Genomic DNA, 15,786 nt, shown 5'->3' on the forward strand with positions numbered 1-15,786 from the left:
GGAATCCTGCGCGAATACGGGTTTATTATATTTGATGTTTATACATTCCGAGCATGTAAGAGACTTAGGTATACACTCTGGTTAGTTATAGGTTAGATTAGTAGAAAGTTGAGTTTTTTTTTCTTTTTTCGTTTCTTTTTTTTCTTTTTTTGTTTTCTTTCTTTCTCTTTTCTTTGTTAAATTATGACTATTGTATATATGATTTAATTGTACATCAATGTTTGTATTTGAGAGTTTTGTTTATTTTTGTAAATTTGCAAAAATGTTAAATTTCAATAAAAATATCTACAAAAAAAAAAGATGGAGATAGATAGGCTCTTGATTGTCAATGGAATCAAGGATTACAGGGAGAAGGCAGGAGAACAGGGGTGAGAAACTTATCAGCCATGTTTGAATAGCGGAGCAGACTCGATGGGCTGAATGGCCTAATTTCTGCTCGTACGTCTTATGGTCTAACTGGACCAGGAGCCAGTGCTGGTTGGCAAGCCCAGTAATGGAGATAATTGAGATCTTGCACGTTAGGATAACTTTACATCATCCAACAACTCAAAAATAACATCAGAATGACAAAATGCCATATGGTACATTGCCATTCATACAGACAATAGTGCTATCATTGAGAAAGACAGAGTAATTCCTGCAGGGTCTTGCTCTTCCTGCCTTGTAACCCATGTCACCCTCTGAGATCCTTGCACTGTTTAAATTCTAGTGTTGGAGCATCCCTGATTTTGCAAGTTAATTATGCTTAAGAGTATTTTTTTCTTTCTTCACAAGTCAGTCAAACATCTTAAGGTAACTTACAAGGCAAAAAACAGGCAAACCACCCATTTTAATGTCAAGTTTTATACTGCGGTATTGTAAATGTAATTATTTTTGCACTTGAAATATATTTAGTTCTTGTTAACTTTCTGCTCTAGTTATTTGGGTTTTGCTCCATTCATTTTGTGTTTTTCAAAATCAGAATTAAACTTCAGTCTTACAATACACTTGAGTCAAGAGTGTATATTTCACTGACACTACACCCCTCCTCACCCACCCAAACAAACACACAGGTGCATACAGATAGGGATTTTTTTTTTTGCTTATTAATGATGCTTATATGAAGAGAGCAGGTGAATTAATTATATAGTTTCCACTTTCACTGACCACACACATACAGACCCTGGTCATGGCAGGAGCCAATATAGTTTTCACTCAGGAGCCTGTTAGCTGGTTTCTACTGGAACAAACTGGACTGGACCAGCTGCAGGCAACCCCACCAACCTGCATGGACCAGTTCAAGTGGGCCTGTCGTCCCAATTTCCATCTGACAACTGGTTCAAAGTTCACCATTGGTGGTGGCCTTCAACTGCCTAGATTCTGTGATCTGGAAATCCCTCCCAAAACCTTTTCCTATCGCAATCTCTCTCTTTCCTCTTGTAAAATGTTCCGTGAACCCCAGGTCTTTTAGTCAGCTGACTAAACGGCTTGGTGTCACGTTTTGTAAGCTTGCTGCAACAAATAGTTACAGTTGTTGATTCCTGGTCTTGTCTAGACCACCAGGGAGGCATTAAATGCTTCTCCACATTTGTTTGACAAGATTAAACAAGACCTTCAAAGGTGGGGGGGGCCTTCCAATATTACGGCTTGGTCGATTTGCTCTTATTAAAATGAATGTTCTTCCTCACTTATTATTCCCTCTGCGGATGCTTCCCTTGCTTTTTCATTTCAGATATTAAATGGTTGGTTTAGTTCTTTTATTTGGCGCCATAAGCGGCCCCTTATCAAGCTTATGAAATTGTAAATGTCCCAGGGATTGGGATGAGTGAATCTCTCAGACATCAGAAGATATCTTTTGTGAGTGATTGGGCTTGTAAGGACTCACTGTCGATATGGTTGGATATTGAGGCCTCCCAGGCAAAGTGTCCTCTTGTTAACCTGTTGTTTCTGGACAAAATGAGGATATTTGCGGAACATTGCAGCAATCCAATAGTTATTATTACTGTTAAAGCATGGAGGGCAATGAGACAGATGGAGGGTAATATGTCGAAAACATCTTTCCATACCCCCATAGTTGGTATGCCAGGTTTCTGGCCAGGGACAATGGATCCCAGGTTTATACTTTGGGTGGATAGGGGAGTCTCTTGTTTGGGTGATCTGTTTGAAGATGAAACATTAATGTCATTTGATCAAATATCTCATAAGTATGGATTATCGAGCAGGGACCTCTTCCTCCTTTTGGCAGATCAGAGATTTTATCCAAAGAGAGCCTACACTTCTGACTGAGTGTTCAAGGTCTGATACAGAAAAGAGGGTGCTTCAGGCTAAGAGCACTCCTTCAGTGAGTACTCTCTATCATTTGTTGGGGGGAGGTTCCTCAGGTGACATAAAGCATCGACGTGAGATCTGGGAGAGAGAGTTAAGGGTAGAGATCACTTCAGAAACTTGAGAGGACATTCGTGAGAGCATGAGGAAGATTTCAATATGTAATAGGACCCATGCTATGCAGTTAAATATTCTTCATAGGGCTCATTTGGCCCCAAATCGTATTGCAAAATGTAAGCAGGGAGCATCTTCAATGTGTCCCAAACAAATATGGGTACCTCACTCATTGTCTGTGGTCCTGTCACAGGCTCCGTGCGTATTGGAGCGCTGTGGCAGCAGTAATAGAATATATTCTTCTGGGTTCACTGAATATATCTCCCTTAGATCTACATGGGAGAAAGCTTTTGAGCATCCTCACTTTTTGTGCCAGGAAGACCATTCTGATGTGTTGGGTGTCTGAGAACCCCCCGGGTCTGTCGGGGTGGCATAAGTTAATTATGGAACACGTTCCTTTGGGCTTTCTTACAAACACGGGGCACCAGAAAATTGACTATTTTTATAAGACATGGCAGCCCTTTTTGAATTATTTGGAAGCAGATATGTCCGCCATTTCAATTAAGGCTTTTGGCTAGCCATGTTGATATGGTTTAATATACAAATGTCATGAGAGGAAGAATTTCGAGCAAACGTGGGTTTAATAATTGATGCTCTCGTAGGTTGAGAGCTGAGGTCTTATTACGCTGAGTGGCATTATTTTATTTATTCATGTGTAATGAATGTAGTTGTGAGTTCTTTTGTTGAATAGTAAAGTAGTTGATTTATTGGTTGTTGCTTTTGTTGTTACAATGTTATATTTTCATAGCTTTGTAATTTTATAATTTTGTAAATTTTCAATAAAATTTTTTTTTTAAATGCTTCTCCAGTTAGTGAGATGCAAATTTCATGAAGTGCAATCTGCCACAGGAGCCATGTGCCAAGTACTTGATCAATGTTTCGCCCCACCCCAGCTCGTGGTGAGACAGTTAAGCCATTGGGAATGAAAATGAAATTGCGCTGCATATGACATGGCCTTTCTATATGGGTGTTGGGTCAAAGTGCTGGAACTCCCTCTTGAACAGCACCCAGACTGCACACCACAAAGACTGCAGTGGTTCAGGCAAAAAACTCACCAATGCTTTCTCAAGAGCAACTCAGGATGGGCAACGCAACTTTGCAAATGAGTTCGTCCTGACCAGTATTGGAACTGTATTCTGATTAGACTTGCATGTCCTTCAGCATTGCATCTCATTTTACTACATTACACTCAGTCATATTAGGACTGTCGTGTTTAATTAAAAAGTAGGAACATTGCTTTCATTTTAACGATCAACACAACAATTATAACTCAGTCCATTTGGTTTATCCAATGTGTTACATAACCCGTGATTATTTTGTCACTGAAGAATCGAAAGTTGTTCCAGTGCATAAAGGACATGAACTTGGGTGGTTTCCAAGCAACGGCAAAGTGTGCTTCAAATGCCAGGAATCATTATTTTGTTTCCTGTAAGGAAAACAGTTTTGGATGTATATTCCCACGCCCCGCGGGAGAAATAAAATCAATGCATTGTCAACAAGAAACTGGGCAGAGATTCAGCCTGGCCTCTAGTACATGGTGACTCTAACACATCCGGATAAAAAGAGGCTGTCACCAATAGGACGACCCCTTTTGAACAAGCAAATAATTTAAACTCCAACTTTTAAGGAGCAATGTCTTAATAGTTATCATGGAATATGCTTGGTTGCCGTTAAGAGGAAGGTTAAAATATTTTGACTGTGTAACCTTCTTTTGCTTTCAAAATGAAAAGCACTTTGTTTAAAAGAATCATGCATCATTTGCCAGAATCATTCTATGCACCAAGGGTTTTTTTTGGCACTCTGAAGTCTCGTGAATCTTTATCATTGACCCATACTTTTTCAGAAGGTTGTAACTTACTCCCAAGGGCTTGGACCAAGGCATGGCTCAACCACACACACTCTATTCATTCAGTTTCCCTAGCTCTGGACCCCAGCCCCAGCACCAAACCACACTTCTTTCACTCCTCCACTGGTAGCCATGCCTTCAGCTGTCTAATTCCTAAACTCTGGAATTCCTTCCTTAAACCCCCTCCAACTCTTTTTCCTGAATTGAACAGCTCCTTCCAACACTGTTGACTAAGCTTTTGATCGCATCCTTCGTTCTTTGGCTCCATGTTAATTTTTTTTTGTCCAAATTCACACTTGTGAAGCAACTTGGGTTGTTTTATTATGACAGTGGCTCTATGTAAGCATATATATGAATGACAATTGGATGAATGGTATATTAGGCAGAAGTGGGTATTGCAGATGCTATAGATTGGAGTCAAGATTAGAGTGGTGCTGGAAAAGCACAACAGGTCAGGCAGCATCCGAGGAGCAGGAAAATCGACGAATTGGGTAAAAGCCCTTCTTTCCTGATGAAGGGCTTTTGCTCAAAATGTTGATTTTCCTGCTCCTCGGATGCTGCCTGACCTGCTGTGCTTTTCCAGCACCACTCTAATCTTGACTCAAATGGTATAATAAACAGCCACTTCACAACACAAACGTTGTGCTTGGCAAGTTGAAAATTTCCCCATTCCTATAAAGGGTAAGATAATACCAGAAGGAATGCATTCCTACCTAGTATTTATCCATGCCACATCATAGAACGCGGCAGCATGCATGTTGTGATTGAAAGCGAATGTATTTTTTTCACAAGCAACCTTTAATTTTATGAGTGACTTACCTTCCCATACTGAGTATCCCCCACTGTGGTGTAAATCACTCGAAGACTTTTGTACTATGTAATACTGTGTAACATAATTAAACTGAAGCAGCACTTCTGCATTGGCACTCCATTTGATGTAAATGAATGGAGTACTTTTCAGATGATCAAAGCCAGTGAGATAAGATATACTGTAGAAGTAGCTTGTTATATAAAGGCAGAGTCAAATTGATGGGACTGAAACTAAGGCACTACATCGGTAACTATGGAAGATGCAGGATTCTTTTGTTTTCAATAGCAACTGTATATGTGGACGAACACACATGGTGGAGGAAACATTGACCTTTGTTTTCCCTTCTCCAATAATGTTCACATTAATTCTTTGCAATGATGTGCTGAGATAGGAAAGGGACAGGATGAGTGCGTACTGAGGAAAAGACTTTAAGCAGGAAAAGGATGGGTTGACCTGAAGGTTGTAGAGAGTGGGTGGAGGTGTTGGGAAGAAAGAGTACTTGTGTAAATTAGGAGGAGGAGGAGATTATCTATGTGAACAAGAGTGTGCAGTTCTGGTCTCTCTCCTACCGGAAGGATGTTGTGAAACTTAAAAGGGTTCAGAAAATAGTTATAAGGATGTTGTCAGGGTTGGAGGGTTTGAGCTATTGGGAGAGGCTGGGGCTGTTCTCGCTGGAGCGTTGGAGGCTGAGGGGTGACCTTATAGAGGTTTACAAAATCATGAGGGGCATGGATAGTATGAATAGACAAGGTATTTTCCCTGGGGTGGGGGAGTCCAGAACTAGAGGACATAAGTTTAGGGTGAGAGGGGAAAGATATAAAAGACCCTTAAGGGGCAACCTTTTCAGGCAGAAGACAGTGCGTGTATGGAATGAGCTGCCAAAGGAAGTGGTGGAAGCTGGTACAATTAAATAGCGTCTGGATGGGTATATAAATAGGAAGAGATTAGGGGGATATGGGCCTGGTGCTGGCAAATGAGATTAAATTAGGTTAGGAAATCTGGTCAGCATGGATGAGTTATAGAGTCATAGAGATGTACAGCACGGAAACAGACCCTTCGTCCAACCTGTCCATGCCGACCAGATATCCCAACCCAATCTCATGCCAACTACCAGCACTTGGCCCATTTCTTTCTCTACCCTTCCTATTCATATACCCATGCAATGCTGTTTAAATGTTGCAGTTGTACTAGCCTATCTACCTGCAACTCCACTTTCAAGGAGCTATGAACCTGTACTCCAAAGTCTCTTTGTTCAGCAACACTCCCTAGAACCTTACCATTAAGGTCCGGCTAAGATTTGCTTTCCCAAAATGCAGCATCTCACATTTATCTGAATTAAACTCCATCTGCCACTTCTCCCCCCATTGGCCCATCTGATCAAAATCCCGTTTACTCTCAGGTAACCTTCTTCGCTGCCAATACACCTCCAGTTTTGGTGTCATCTGCAAACTTACTAACTATACCTCTTATACTCACATCCAAATCAATATAAATGATGAAAAGTAGAGGACCCAGCACCAATCCTTGTGCCACTCTACTGGTCACAGGCCTCCAATTTGAAAAACAACCCTCCAGCTCCACCCTCTGTCTTCTACCTTTGAGCCAGTTCTGTATCCAAATGGCTAGTTCTCACTGTATTCCGTAAGATCTAGCCTTGCTAAGCAGTCTCCCATGAGGAACTTTGTCGAACGCCTTACTGAAGTCCATACGGATCACATTTACCGCTCTGCCCTCATAATCCTCTTTGTTACTTCTTCAAAAAACTCAATCAAGTTTGTGAGACATGATTTCCCACGCACAAAGCCATGTTGACTATCCCTAATCAGTCCTTGCCTTTCCAAATACATGTACATCCTGTCCCACAGGATTCCCTGCAGCAACTTGCCCACCACTGACATCAGGCTCACCGGTCTATAGTTCCCTGCCTTGTCCTTACTATCCTTCTGAAACAGTGGCACTACGTTTGCCAACCTCCTGCCTTCCAGCACCTCACCTGTGACTATCGATGATACAAATATCTCAGCAAGAGGCCCAGCAATCACTTCTCTAGCTTCCCACAGAGTTCTAGGGTACACCTGATCAGGTCCTGGGGATTTATCCACCTTTAACCGTTTCCAGCACTTCCTCCTCTGTAATCCGGACATTTTTCAAGATGTCACCATCTATTTCCCTACATTCTACATTTTCCATGTCCTTTTCCACAGTAAATACTGATGCAAAATACTCACTTAGTATCTCCCCCATTTTCTGCAGTCCACACAAAGGCCGCCTTGCTGAACTTTAAGGGGGCCTATTCTCACCCTAGTTACCCTTTTGTCCTTAATATATTTGTAAAACCCCTTTGGATTCTCCTTCATTCTGTTTGCCAAAGCTATCTCATGCCCCCTTTTGGCCCTCCTGATTTCCCTCTTAATTACACTCCTACTGCCTTTATACTCTTCTAAGGATTCACTCGATCTATCCTGTCTATACCAGACATATGCTTCCTTCTTTTTCTTAACTAAACCCTCAATTTCTTTCGTCATCCAGCGTTCCCTACACCTATCAGAATATACTTTCTCTGGATTCTCATTATCTCATTTCTGAAGGCTACCCATTTACAAGCCGTCCCTTTACCTGCGAACATCTGCCCCCAATCAGCTTTTGAAAGTTCTTGCCTAATACCATCACCATCAAAATTGTCCTTTCTCCAAGTTAGAACTTCAACTTTTAGATCTGGTTTATCCTTTTCCATCATTATTTTAAATCTAACAGAATTATGGTCGCTGGCCCCAAAGTGCTCCCCCACTGACAGCTCAGTCATCTGGCCTGCCTTATTTCCCAAGAGTGGGTCAAGTTTTGCACCTTCTCTAGTAGATAAATCCACACACTGAATCAGAAAATTTTCTTGCACACACTTAAGAAATTCCTCTCCATCTAAACCCTTAACACTATTGCAGTCCCAGTCTATTTTTGGGAAGTTAAAATCCCCTACCATAACCACCCTATTATTCTTACAGATAGCTGAGATCTTCTTACAAATTTGTTTTTCAATTTCCCTCTGACTATTAGGCGTTCTATAATACAATCCTAATAAGGTGATCATCCCTTTCTTATTTCTCAGTTCACCCAAATAACTTCTCTGGATGTATTTCCGGGAATATCCTCCCTCAGTACGGCTGTAATGCCATCCTTTATCAAAAACGCCAATCCCTCTCCTCTCTTGCCTCCCTTTCTGTCCTTTCTGTAGCATTTGGAACATTAAGCTGCCAGTTCTGTCCATCCCTGAGCCATGTTTCTGTAATTGCTATGATATCCCAGTCCCATGTCCCTGAGTTTGCATTGAAATAAATGCAGTTTAATTTATTAGTCCTACCTTGTCCCTGCCTTCCCTGACTGTTTCAGTCTCAGATTGATCTCTTTCCTCACTATCTCCTCACTATCTCCCTGGGTCCCACCCCCCACCTTCCCGGTTTAAATCCTCCCTAGCAGCTCAAGCAAATCTCCCTTCCAGTATATTAGTCCCCTTCCAGATTAGGTGCAATCCGTCTTTCTTGTACAGGTCACTTGTATCCCAAAAGAGATTCCAATGATCCAAAAATGTGAATCCTTCTCCCATACACCAGCTCCTCAGCCATGCATTCATCTGCTCTATCCTCCTATTCCTGCCCTCACTAGCTCGTAGCACGGGGAGTAATCCAGATATTATTACCCTTGAAAACCTCCTTTTTAAATTCTTTCCTAACTCTCTGTAATCTCCCTTCAGAATCTCAACCTTTTTCCTTCCTATGTCTTTGGTTCCAATGTGGACAATGACTTCTTGTTGGCCCCTCTCCCCCCTTAAGAATATTCTGCATCCTCTCTGAGACATCCTTGATCCCGGCACCAGGGAAACAACACACCACTCTGATTTTACGCTGCTGACCACAGAAACGTCTGTCTGTCTGTACCTCAGACTAGAGAGTTCCCTGACACAATTGATTTCTTGAAACCCAACGTACCCCTCATTGCATTAGAGCCAGTCTCAATCCCAAAAACTTGGCTGTTCGTGCTACATTCCCCTGTGAATTGATCACTCCCTACATTTTCCAAATCAGCATACTTGTTTGAAATGGGGATAGCCACAAAAGAGTCATGCACTACCTGCCTACCTCTCTTACCTTCTCTGGAGTTAACCCATCCATGTGACTGTATCTGCGACTTGTCCCCCTTCCTATAACTGCCATCTATCACATACCATTGCTGTTGCAAATTCCTCATTGTCTCTAACTATCTCTCCAACTGATCCATTCGATCTGATAGAATTCGCAACCAACAGCATTTATTGCAGATAAAATCCACAGTAACCTGTAAACTCTCCTTAAACTCCCACACCTGACAAGAAGCACATATCACGAAACTAAAGTCCATTTTTGCTCCTTCACAATCTACAGATTCAGAAATGCAACAGCATATAAAACAGTAATTGCTGCTCCTGGAATTCAAGAAAATCACCTCCAGCACCTAAAATACCTCAAAACAGGAGCAGCTGTTACAGCCAGAAATTTTACCTGTCCTCTATCTTGGATTGCCCACCAAAGGATCTGTTTCCATGCTGCACATCTCTATGAGTCTCAGAGGAAGAATTGCATTTATATGAATAGGGCAAGGTGCAGCTAGGTCATAGAATCCCTACAGTGTGGAAACAGGCCATTCATCTCATCAGGTCCACACTGATCCTGCGAAAAGCATCTCACCCAAACCCTTCCCCATACCATAACCCTGCATTTCCAATGGCTAACCCACCTAGCCTGCACATCCCTGGACACCAATGGCAATTTAGCATGGTCAATCCGCCTAACTTGCTCATCTTTGGACTGTGGGGGGAAACCCACACAGACGCGGGGAGAATATGCAAACTCCACACAGACAGTAGCCCAAGGGTGGAATCGAACCCAGGCCCTTGCTGCCGTGAGGCAGCAGAGCTAACCACTGAGACACCACGCCTCACAAGGAAGCTCCTTTGGCTCAAGGTAGTTGAAAGGACAGCCCCCATGATCGTAGCAGGAGGGGATTGTGTTGTAAACTGGGCGTAGAGAGTGAGGCAACATCTGAGATAGCAATGTGTGGTTGCTCTGCTAAGCAAGGGAAGATCCCAATATCACCCGTCATGTTTTAGACCTTGAAAGTCACGCAGTGTCTGAATGGATATATTTTGAATTGATGCTTTTTGAGAAGAGAATGATGCAGTTATTTCCCAAAAATGTATGCACCAGTCTGTGGAGAGGTTTATCAGGAGATTGTCTTGAGGTGAATATTGAGGACTGACTCAATACTGTGCCTTCTGTGCATGGTTCCCTAGCTGATGTTTCTTCCCTTCCCAAAGCTCTCCTAGAGATTTATCAAGAACAAATAGATAAGAAAGAAATATACAAAATTACTGTCTTCCGTAATGTGTTAGTACTTTACTGCCACACAGTAACAGTTAAATTAACAATCTGACAACTTTGTTGCTCTGCTTTGCACAGCAGGCCCTTAATTGACACTTAAAATTGTTGCTACATTTAGATGCTTTTCCAGATGTTCTTGCACCATAAGGTATTTTGTTGGGTGCTATAAGGATCCACGTTGATAACTGTCACTTAAGGATTTGAAGTCGTGCTTTGCAGGATGCATGTATAATGAAATCCATCATGTAAAGTAGTTCCCAGCAAGTCAGCAGCTTGTTGGAGTATGTAACATGAACTGCATGGGATCTCCTCAACTTCAATAATAGAACACCAATTGGTCAGGCTAATAAGAAAGGAAATTGTCAATAACATGAAGTGAACAGAATGCAGCACAAACAGTACATTTACATAATTTTGCTAATCTCCTCGATGTGCCTGATCACAATGCTCCTTCTCCATTCTAAAACTGATCCTTGAAACTCAATGGGCAACATGATAAAGTGTGATGGCCTGTGCCTCTGATGCCACATCTCATCCCACCTCAAGTTCAATCCTTTGGGAAACAAGGAGAGAAAACCGAAGGAGAAAATATACATGAAATATACCATCGGTGTAAGCTTATTTCTCATTGTTCTATGCCAGGCCTTTAAGAAATGCATTCATGAAACAATTCCATGAGTAGAGGGTAATGTGCATTCAAGGCTGGCATGGTGGTTAGCACTGATACCACACAGTGCCAGGGACCTGGGTTCACTTCCACTATCATGTGATTGTATGGAGTTTGCACATTCTCCCTGTGTCTGTATGGATTTCATCCGGCTGGTACAGTTTCCTCCCACAGTCCAAAGATGTGCAGGTTAGGTAGATTGACCAAGCTAAATTGCCCATAGTGCCCAGGGATGTGTAGTCTATGTGGATTAGCCATGGGAAATGCAGGGTGGATGGGGTGAGCGTGGGTGGGATGCTCTTCGGAGGGTTGGTATGAGCTGAATGGTCTGCTTCTATACTATAAGGATTCAATGTCGTTGACTTTGCTTTTCATCGCCCTGTCACACCTTGCAGTGCTTATTAAATTATATTGGTAATTATGAAACACTTCTTAAGCTTTCTAATTGCTGTACAAAGAGATCTTGGAGTGCAGGTTCATAGCTCCTTGAAAGTGGAGTCACAGGTAGATAGGATAGTGAAGAAGGCTTTTGGTATGCTTTCCTTTATTGGTCAGAGTATTGATTACAGGAGTTGGGAGGTCATTTTGCAGCTGTGCAGGACATTGGTTAGGCCACTATTGGAATATTGTGTTCAATTCTGGTCTCCCTCCTATAGGAAGGATGTTGTGAAACTTGAAAAGTTTCAAAAAAGATTTACAAGGACGTTGCCGGATTAGAGGGTTTAAGCTATAGGGAGAGGTTGAATCGGCTGGGGCTGTTTTCCTTGAAGCGTTGGAAGCTGAAGCTTTAACCTTATAGAGATTTATAAAATCATGGGGGACATGGAGAGGATAAATCAACAAGGTCTCTCCCCACTGGGATGGGCAACTCCAGAACTAAAGGGTATAGGTTTAGGGTGAGAGAGGAAAGATATAAAAGGGACCTAAGGGGCAACATTTTCACACAGAGGGTGGTGCGTGTCTGAAACGAGCTGCCAAAGGAAGTGTTGGAGGCTGTTACAATTACGACATTTAAAAGGCATCTGGATGGGTATATGAATAGGAAGGGTTAGAGGAATATGGGCCAAACGCTGGCAAATGGGACTCGATTAAGTTAGGATATCTGGTCGGCACAGACGAGTTAGACCGAAGGGTCTTTTTCCGTGATGTATATCTCTATGACTCTAAATGGGTGTTTTTGAAAACCTTTACTTTGGAATCAAGCAACAAACGTAAAGGGAATTTTATGACCAGCTCCGAGGAGAGCTCGTGACAAAACTTATGTAGCAGGAATGCAATAATCACCAGTTTAAGAACTAAGTCATGACCATCATATAGCTGAGGCAAGCTAAATTTGTCAACAGAACTGAATTAAGTCAAAGTTTCTTGAAAATGTATAAGCCAAGGAGAACTATGCCACAGTTAGTCAGGCCCAATCAGCAGGATAATAAGTCATCAGCATAATTTCCAGAGCTGTGAAGGGTTAGTCCACAAAGAGAGGGTGGTACTTGGTGGAGACAAGCGAAGACTGTGCCTCCAAGAGGATTCAAATCAGAGGAAATGGACAAACAATGGAATGGGGACAGAAGGAGCGGGGCATGCAGCAAGAATCTTTTCTCATCCTTCACCACTATGGGATGAGGGAATATTCAATTAAAATTAATATACTGTTGTGTGAATGAGGAAGAAATGTATCTTTGGAAGAGATGGTTCCTTTGAAAAGCACTGTACTACCTTCACAAATGCAGTTCTGTTGGTCCAGTAGTCATAGAGTCACAGAGATGTACAGCATGGAAACAAATCTAAGTACAGCTGAGAGAGACAGGAAATAAACAGATTTAGTATTTTAGTCAAGAATGGAATTAGCTTCATCGCAAAGTTTGTGACACAATGGGTTTTGCTGAGTTTCACTGTTTTCCATGGGACAGGCTGAGGCATGCTCCAATTTGTCACAGCTTTCTTGCTTAGAAATTGGATATATTCCACCCAGTACTCACTCCTAAATACTGGCCAGTAACTCTTGCTGACAATTCAGCTTCTAAGTAAGCATACAATTGAGTTTATAGAGATATGAAGCACAGAAACAGACCCTTCCGTCCAACTTGTCCATGCTGACCAGATATTCCAACATCTGCAATGGTGCTCAAACGTGAACTGATTAGAGTCATAGAATTATACAGCACAGTAATAGACCCTTCGGTCCAACTCATCCATGCCGACCAGATATCCTAATTTAGTTCCATTTGTGAGCACTTGGCCCATATCCCTCTAAACCCTTCCTATTCATATACTCTTCCGGATGCCTTCTAAATGTTGTAATTGTACCAACCTCCACCATTTCCTCTGGCAGCTCATTCCATACACATGCCACTTTCTGTCTAAAAGGTTGCCCCTAGGTCTCTGATATATCTCACCTTAAAACTATGCCCTCTGGTTTTGGACTTCCCCACCCCAGGGAAAAAGACCTTGTCTATTTACCCTATCCATGCCCCTCTTGATTATACAAACCTCTATAAGGTCACCCCTCAGCATCCGATGTTCCAGTCTATAGCTCCCTATAGTTCAAATCCTCCAACCATTGCAACATCTTTGTAAATCTTTTCTACACCCTTTCAAGTTTCACAACATCTTTCCTCTAGAAGGGTGACCAGAATTGAATGCAGAATTCTAAAAGTAGCCCAACCAATGTTCTGTACAGCCATAACATGATACTTCAACCCCTTTATTCAATGCACTGACCAATAAAGGCATGTACCAAAAGCTTCTTCACTATCCTATCTACCTACAACTCCACTTTCAAGGAACTATGAACCTTCACCCCAAACTCTCTTTGGTTAGCAACATTCCCCAGGACCTTACCATTAAGTGTATAAGTCCTGCCCTGATTTGCTTTACCAAAATGCAGCTCCTCACATTTATCTAAACTAAATTCCAACTGCCAGTCCTCGGCCCATTGGCCCATCAGACCAAGATCCTATTGTACTGTGATATAACCGTCTTCACTACACCTCCAATTTTGGTGTCATCTGCAAATTCTGCTATATTCACAACTAAATTATTTATAGAAATGACGAAAAGCAATGGACACCGATCCTTGTGATACACCACTGGTTACAGGCCTCCAGTCTGAAAAGCAACCCTCCACCATCCTCTGTCTTCTACCATTGTATCCAAATGGCTAGCTCTCCTTGGATTCAGTGTGATCTAATTTTGCTAATCAGTCTACCAAGTGGAACCTTGTCAAACGCCTTGCTGAATTCCACATAGCCAATGTCCAAGCCCTGCCTTCATTAATCTTCTTTCTCACTTCAAAACACTCAATCAAGTTAGTGAGACACACAAAGCCACATTGACTATCCCAAATTAGTCCCTGCCTCTCCAAATACTTGCAAATCCTGTCCCTCAGAATCCCCTCCAATAACTTATCCACCACTGATGTCAGGCTCACCGGTCGATAGTTCCCTGGCTTTTCCTTACCACCTTTCTTAAATAATGGTACCACAAGCAACATGCATTATCCACATAGAGTCATAGAGATGTACAGCATGGAAACAGACCCTTCAGTCCAACTCGTCCACGCTGACCAGATATCCCAACCCAATCTAGACCCACCTACCAGCACCTGGCCCATATCCCTCCAAACCTTTCCTATTTATAAACCCATCCAGATGCCTTTTAAATGTTGCAATTGTACTAGCCTCCACCACCTCCTCTGGGAGCTCATTCCATACATGTACCACCTTCTGCGTGAAAAAGTTGCCCCTTAGGTCTCTTTTATATCTTTCCCCTCTCACCCTAAACCTATGCCCTCTAGTTCTGGACTCCCGCACCCCAGGGAAAAGACTACGTCTATTTATCCTACCTATGCCCCTCATGATTTTAGAAACGTTCATTAGGTCACCCCTCAGCCTCCGACACTCCAGGGAGAACAGCCCTCGCCTATTCAACCTCTCCTGAGAGCTCAAATCCTCCAACCATGGCAACATCCTTGTAAATCTTTTCTAAACCCTTTCAAGTTTCACAACATCTTTCTGAACCCTTTCAAGTTTCACAACATCTTTCCAATAGGAAGGAGACCAGAATTGCATGCAATATTCCAACAGTGGCCTAACCAATGTCCTGTACAGCTGCAACATGACCTCCCGACTCGTGTACTCAATCTTCACTAATCAATTCAGATTGTTTAACAAAGTATGGTGGTCAGGTCCCAGGGCAACATATCCTAGTGTAGACTCAGAGAGATATCTTCTACTATGGACCCAGAGATATATAATCCAGAATGGGCCCAGATAGGTATCTCCTAATGTGGACCCAAGGAGCAATGTCCCAGTGTGGATCCAAAGAGACAAGTCACAGCATGAACACATCTTTTGTGAAGAGTGGGGAGAAAACTGGAGGAACATGACGAGAAAATATAAAAAAAGAAAGTGTAATATTGGTGTCAAGCTTGTTTTTCATTGTTCAACTCAAGGCTTTTAAGAAATACAGTCATGCAACAATTCCATGAGTCAAGGGTTATGTATCTTTTGCTTGCTCTGCATTTCCCAAATAATTAAATCAGAGCCATTAAAGAGAATTTTAGGCTGCCATCCAAATAAAAAGAACTGAATGACTAGTTCTTTGTTATTATTCAGAGACTGCTCTGAATACCGCCACT

Source organism: Hemiscyllium ocellatum, chromosome 8 (assembly GCF_020745735.1).
Source record: "Hemiscyllium ocellatum isolate sHemOce1 chromosome 8, sHemOce1.pat.X.cur, whole genome shotgun sequence".
NCBI lineage: Eukaryota > Metazoa > Chordata > Chondrichthyes > Orectolobiformes > Hemiscylliidae > Hemiscyllium > Hemiscyllium ocellatum.